Source organism: Durio zibethinus, chromosome 4, assembly GCF_047325235.1.
Source record: "Durio zibethinus cultivar Kanyao isolate XHJ-2024 chromosome 4, ASM4732523v1, whole genome shotgun sequence".
NCBI lineage: Eukaryota > Viridiplantae > Streptophyta > Magnoliopsida > Malvales > Malvaceae > Durio > Durio zibethinus.
The window spans coordinates 4,604,329-4,611,614 of NC_143165.1; the positions used below are offsets into that span (position 1 = coordinate 4,604,329).

Below are 7,286 nucleotides of genomic sequence, written 5' to 3' on the forward strand. Positions count from 1 at the left end.
CAAAGTAAACAATACCTAGTAAGTTGATGCGGGTGTCCATAAAATGGTATCAAAGCAGTTATCAGTCGGTTGGATGTGGATTTTCATAAATGGTATCAAAACGGTTATCAGTTAGACCGGTAACAAAGTGCTACATCGTGGGAGCTAAGTGCTACACGGTAGGAGCCACTTCTAGAATCCTAACGTTTGGTGTGATCTTGGTTTTGTGGTTTTGTCTGTGCTTTGTATTGGGCTTGACGTGATGTCAAACTTTAATGGGGAGAGTTTATAATAACTCAATCCCACTTCAGAAGATTTTGAATATCTGCTATAATATATAAGTAGAGTCTTAAACTAAAAATTTATGAAGTGCTTTTTTTAGGACAAAACAATGATATCTTTGGGTCAAAATGTACAATAATTCACAGGTTGGGTGCAAGTCTTCACAAATAGTATTAGAACGTCAAGTGTGATCTTGATTTTATGGTTTTGTGTGATGATTTCCTGATTCTATGGTTCTGTTTATGCTTTATGTTGAGCTTGAGATATCAAGCTTTAATTAGGGGAGTTTGTGATACCCCAACCATGTATTGGGAGATTCTAAGAATCTGTTATGATATATAAATAGAGATTTAAATCTAAACTTGTAAGATGCCTTTTATGGAAAAAATTATGAAACCTTCAATTCAAAGTAGGTATACCACAGGTTAGGTGCGGGTTTCCTATACCCAATTTATAAGGTATTGTCCATTTTGACTTAAAGGTCTTATGATTTTGTCTCACAAAAAGTGCTTTACAAGTTAGGGTTTAAGCTTTTACTTATATACCATAGTAGATTCTTAGATTCTCTTAATGCAAGATTAGGATATTACAAACTCTTCTCGTTAAAGTTTGATGTCCCGATCAAGCCTAACACAAAGCATAAATAAAAATACAGAACATTAAGTCCAACATAATATACATATAGAACCATAGAATCACACACATAGAACATTGAATCAGAATCACACTAGACACTGGGATTCTAGATGTGACTCTCATGGTGTAGGTGTCACGGACCTAAAGAGGAGTCCTGAATATCACATTGAACATAATAGGAGGGTCACTGGGGTATAAAGGGTTCACACCATCTTTTCCTTGTGAGGCGCCTTTTGTAGGACAAAACCGTGAGGCCAGAGGGGCCAGAACGGACAATACCTCACAAGGGTGTGAACCGTGACGGTTAGGCTGATCTGGGATGTCGAATGAGTGGATGCCCGGGTCCCAGAGCCACGCAGGTTCGGAGCTTAAGTCTCGACCCATGACAAGTGGTATCAGAGCCAGCCTTAAACCGTTCGATCCATGCCAAATGCCTCGATGGAGGTAGACAGTGTGGCCAACCTCCGTGACGAGGGCGTCACGAGGTTGGCTGCAGGAGAATGTCACGGACCTAAGGAGGAGTCCTGAATCCCACATCGAACATAATAAGAGGGTCACTGGGGTATAAAAGGGTTCACACCATCTCTTCCTTTTGAGGTGCCTTTTGTAAGAAAAAACCGTGAGGCCAAAGAGGCCAGAGCGGACAATACCTCACAAGGGTGTGAATCGTGGTGGTTAGGTTGATCTGGGAAGTCGGATGAGTGGATGCCTGGGTTCCGGAGCTGCGCGGGTTCGGAGCTTAAGTCTCGACCCGTGACATAGGCACTTAGCTCACGTTTGACTTGTAATTGCTTTAATATCATTTATGGATACACATACTCAACATGCAAGGTATTGTCCATTTTAACTTGTAGGTTTTACGATTTTATCCCACAAAGAGTGACTCACAAGTTTGAGTTTAAGCCTCTATTTATATATTATAATAGATCTTTAGAATCTCCATATGTGAGATCGAGGTGTTATAAACTCCCTTCATTAAAACTTGACTCCCCCGTTAAGCCCATTACAAAGCACAGATAGAACCACAGAACCGTATAGATTGAATCACATAATCAGGATCACACTAGACGTTAAGATTCTAAAGGTATCTCATATGGTGTAATACTTAGCTCCCGTAGAATTTTAGAAGTGTCTCTTATGGTGTAGCACTTTGCTCCGATTCGACTGATAACCATTCTAATATTATTTGTAGATACCCGTACCCAACTTACTAGGTATTGTCCACTTTTTTGAAGGTCTCATAGTTTTGTCCCATAAAAGACATTTTAGAAGTTTAGGTTTAAGCCTTCACTTGTATGTCATAATAGATCTTTAGAGTTTCCCGATGTGGGATTAGGGTACCACAAACTCTTTTGGTTAAAAATTGACGTCTTAGTTAAACCTAACATAAAGTACAGACAAAACCAAAAAAATCAGGAAATCGTACACATAGAACCATAAAATCTTGATATTTTGATATCATTTGTGAAAACCTGCACTTAACTTGTGATGTATTATTTGTTTTGACCTAAATGTCTCACGATTTTATCCTATAAAAGGTGTCCCACAAGTTTTTGGTTTAAGCCTCTACTTATATATCATAGCAAACCTCTTGATGTGGGATTGGGATGTCACAAAATCCTCCCGTTAGATCTTGACATCCTCGTCAAACCTAACACAAGCATAGACAGAACCACAAAACCATAGAACCAAGATCACATCAGACGTTGAGATTCTAGATGTGGCTCATATTGTGTAACACTTAGCTCTCATAGGATTCTAGATGTAGCTCTCATAGTGTAGCACTTAGTTTTTGTGACTCTCATGGTGTAGCATTTAGCTTCCGTCTCACTAGTAATTGCTTTGATACCATTTATGAAGACTTATACCCAATTTACGAGGTATTATCCTCATTGACCCAAAAGTCTTACAGTTTTATCCCATAAAAAATGCCTCACAAGTTTAGGTTTAAAACCTCTACTAATATATTATAGCAAATCCTCAGAATCTCCTGATGTGGGATTGGCATGTCACAAATTCTCCTGTTAAAACTTGATGTTTCCATCAAGCCCAGCACAAATCGTAGACGGAATCACAGAACCAGAATGACACCAAATGTGGGATTCTAGAGGTAGCTCCAACCGTATAGTACTTAGCTCCCACAGGATTCTAAAGGTAGCTCTTATGGTATAATATTTAACTTTCGTCCAACTGGTAACCATTCTAATACCATTTGTGTAAACTCGTACCCAATTTATGATGAATTTTTCATTTTACCTGAGGATCTCATAATTTTGTTTCACAAAGATGCCTTACAAGTTTGGTTTAAGCCTCTACTTATATATTATATCAAATCTTTAGAATATTTCAAGGTAGGATTAAAAATTTTAAAATTTTAGAAATAAAATTTAGAACTACACAAATATTTAAAATTAAAAATATAATAATATAAAAAAATTATTTAATATACTTTTAATGGAGTTTGTGATAATTTTTCATAATATACATATCAAGAGCTTTCTACCGAAAGTATCAAATGTCAATATGCATGTTTAAAAAAGAAAGAAAATGTTATACAAGTCAAGCTTGATCAATAGTTATTACTCCATAAAAGAAAAAAAAAATTGAGATCCACAGTACGAACTCACGTTTGCATTTCATAAAGGAAAAAGCATATCCTGAAGCACAAAAAGCAAGATGTCCACCCCTTGCTGCTTTTGATCATTTTCTCCTTTGTCGGTTGGTTCGGAAACACTCTAGCCCACCGTGCAAATGACACTTACAAATGTGACTAAGACTTTTACTGAGGGTCGTGTGCTGTCCGTGGAAATTGGATCCCTGCCATTGATATTGAGAAGCTTTAAGAAATTTTCATTTGAGACGTCCAAAAATATGCTAGTAAGTCATTGAAGTCCTCTATAAATACAATTGAGTGAAATCCAAGACTTAATCAAGCACGAAATCAATCTCTTTTCTCAAATGAAGGCCTTCCTCGTTGTCTTCTTCCTTTTGATTTCTGGAGTTTTAGGAGCTCCGAATTCATTTATTGACGGTGAGATGATTATTTTTTAATTCATTTTGCTTAAATATATATATTTTATAAAATAAATCGTAATTTAAAAGTAAAAAATTATAAATATTAAAGTTTGAATCCAAATTTACAAAATATTACATTTAAAAGATTAATTTTATGATCCATTTGAGCTATAAAACATACAACCAAAACAACTAATTTGTATTAGTAGTTTATACATGGCGTTCATCTTTACAGAATTTTATTTTGAAAAGTTTAAGGACTCTTACCTATTTTTTTTCATCCTAATCCAATTCTTATTTGGAGTTGCAGAAGGTACAGGGGATCCGTTCAATAGAGGTGAGACTTACTTTCTAATCTATTTTATGCTTATATTTATGTTAATATTGTACGAAATATGATTTTTCATTAATATTTTATGGCAGTCAGTTGCTTCCCGTTCACTTCTTTGCCTTTATTTTTATATATGGTTCTTTTCCATTTAAGTAATTAAGATAAGATATAAGGACTGTTATTTTAACGTTTTTCTATTTATTCCTTTATATTACTGACCAAAAAAAAATATTACTCTAAGTGGTTGCAATAATTCATTAAATCTGATATTAACTTTAGAGAATGGATTAATTTACAAAATGTAAAATTAAAAAAATTTTACATTTTTTTAACAATTAATTTTAATAAATTAAAAAAATAAAAAAGATAAGTAAGAAATTAAAAAAATAATTTAATTTCATCTCTTAAATATATTGAAATTAATAACTAGAAAATTATATCAAGCTTTTTAATTTTATATCTCCTCTTAATTTTAAAAATATATATAACAATAGTTAAAAGGAAATTTATGGACTTTCTTTTCTCTGTCATTCTTCTAAATTTTTTAAACTTAAAAAAAAAAATTTTTTTGGATGATATTTGGCATTCTGTAGATTAATTTCTTTTGTTATAAATTTTATTTTATATATGATGTGTGAATTTTTTTTTTTGGGAAAGTACAGCCTAGGAAAGGGTGACCTATCGTTATTAGTGGCGGATCTATATTGTTTATAAGTAGAATATTCATAAATATCCCAAAGATTGAAAAATTAAAATTTGAGAAAACGTTTTTTCCTAAGCACCCTAAATTATTTTTTTGGATATGTTTTTTATCAATAGAATTAGTAAACTCATTATAATAAAATTTGACAGTATTAGAAATAATTCTTAATCAAATGATTGTTTAATTACATATATTGAAAATGATATATTTGATAATATCAGAAATGATGTAATTATGCTTTTTTTTTAATATGAAAACTCGTGTGACAACTATAATAATATAACAAAATATTAATTAAATTATTGTTTACAATTTTGTTATATATATATATATATATTATAAATGAATACTAAAAAAATCTTTTAAATCCGTCACCAATTTTATTGAATGAATTTAAACATATTTTTTATGTCAAAATTTGCTTTTAGATATATATATATATATATATATATATATGTATGCACGGGTGTTTCCTCAAACTAGTAATAATTTTTTATTCTATTTTTTATATTTTCAGGAGCAAAAAACGCACCTACGCAGCCAATAACGTGCATGAAGAATGGACACCACCATATATGCAATATTCCTTTACTACCACCAGGAAAAGGATGGCCTAATCTGCAATCCACATGCCCTTGTTGTGTTGGAATATACACACGCGGTTGTCCCCAGCAATAATTCTCATTATAAAGATAGCACATAATATGCTGCATGTGTTTTATGGTTTGTATTAATTGCAACGTATTAGTTTCTATCATTTTAGCTTTTAACTCGTTGGCTTGTTAGAAATATTTTTCTTTTTTAAATGCAAATTTGAATTATAGAATAAAAGATAATCATCATCCATCCATTTCATATATTCACTACAGAAGTTTAGGTTTTTAGTGACATTTTTTTTAACGTTTAGCGACATTTATAAATACTACTAAAAGATTTATGACGTTTGCAAAAAATACTAGTCAGGGTGTTAGTTATACACGTGTCAGGAAAAGTAACGATATTTTTTACAAACGTCACTAAATTAGTGATGTTTTCTATAAAACACTGCTAAATTAATGACGTTTATATCTTTCAGATGCCGTTAATTTAGTAACACTTTTATCAAAAAAAATATCGTTATTATGGTGTCGTTTAAATGATAAGACGCCGCTTAATTAGTAGCGTTTGTGTCTGAAAAAATATCGCTATTTTAACGGTATTTGTATATTTGAAACGCCGTTAATTTGGTGACGTTTTTATCAGTAAAACACCATATTACGGTGATGTTTAAGTGATAAGATGTCGTTAAATTAGTGGCATTTTTTTATAAAACCATTGCTAAAACGCCACTAAATTATTCATTTAGTGGCATTCTTGAACGCAAATGTCATAAAATTAAGAAATTTATTTTTATTAAATAAAAAATTTTTGTTAATAATTATTATTTTCATTAACAAGAAATGTTAATGAAATAAAAATGAACTTAAATTCAGAAACTAAAATTAATAAACACTTAATTCACGTTCAAATATATAGCTAATTAACACAAAGTTTAATAATTAGTACAATAACGTTCAATTTTTTTTAATACATTAACAAAAAACAAATTAAAATGTATGAAATTGATGACTACATACATTTTGAAGACTGCCAATTGATGAAGGAATTTTTTCATCTTGTTCACTAATGTGCTCAAGAACCTACTGAATAATACCATACAATTTTTAACACTTCATAATAAGCTTTTTTTATATTAAAAAAATAAATATCTAGTAAATATAATACCTGAGTTGGTGGACCACCGAGATCAGTTCTTAAAAATTGTTGTTACACAAAATTCATAAGATTATCGAATCAATCATGCAACTGCTAAAATTTTGTATGCTCTTACTCCATTCTAGCATGTTCTTCTTCAATTTTGGCACACTCATGTTCTCTTTCTATTTCCATTTGCTGATAACGTTATTGCATAGTTTGCAACTCCTCTCTTAATATTGAAATGTCTCTCGAAAACTGACTTGCTGACAATGTAAATTGTTGAGAGCTACGTCCATAATAGGTAGATGGTGTTGGACTCAATCCAAGGCCACAGATCCATCCATGCCTTTCTTTTCTAGCAACTTCTATGAATATCCAAATTTTCAATTATTATATGTTGACAGAACCATTAGATGCTACTTCAATCTCAGTAGCTATTTTCTCTTTGACTTTCTCATGTAAATTAGTCATATATAACTATCAAGTTTAATGATTAATTGATAATATTAAAAAGAGTAAATATTTACTTTTTGTTTAAATAGAGGTTATAAATTATCACAATTTCTTGTGTTTTAACATTCATGTAAAATCTATCTTTTTTTA

The 7,286-nt window shown here is 31.5% G+C and overlaps 1 long non-coding RNA gene across 1 annotated transcript; it reads left to right on the plus strand.

The window, feature by feature from the left end:
* Nucleotides 1–3,787: 3,787 nt before the first annotated feature.
* Nucleotides 3,788–5,809, plus strand: LOC149519048 (uncharacterized). The gene is made up of 3 exons (XR_016341375.1): nucleotides 3,788–3,928; nucleotides 4,223–4,249; nucleotides 5,464–5,809. It is a non-coding gene; the product is annotated as an uncharacterized LOC149519048 (long non-coding RNA).
* The last annotated feature ends 1,477 nt before the right edge of the window (nucleotides 5,810–7,286 follow it).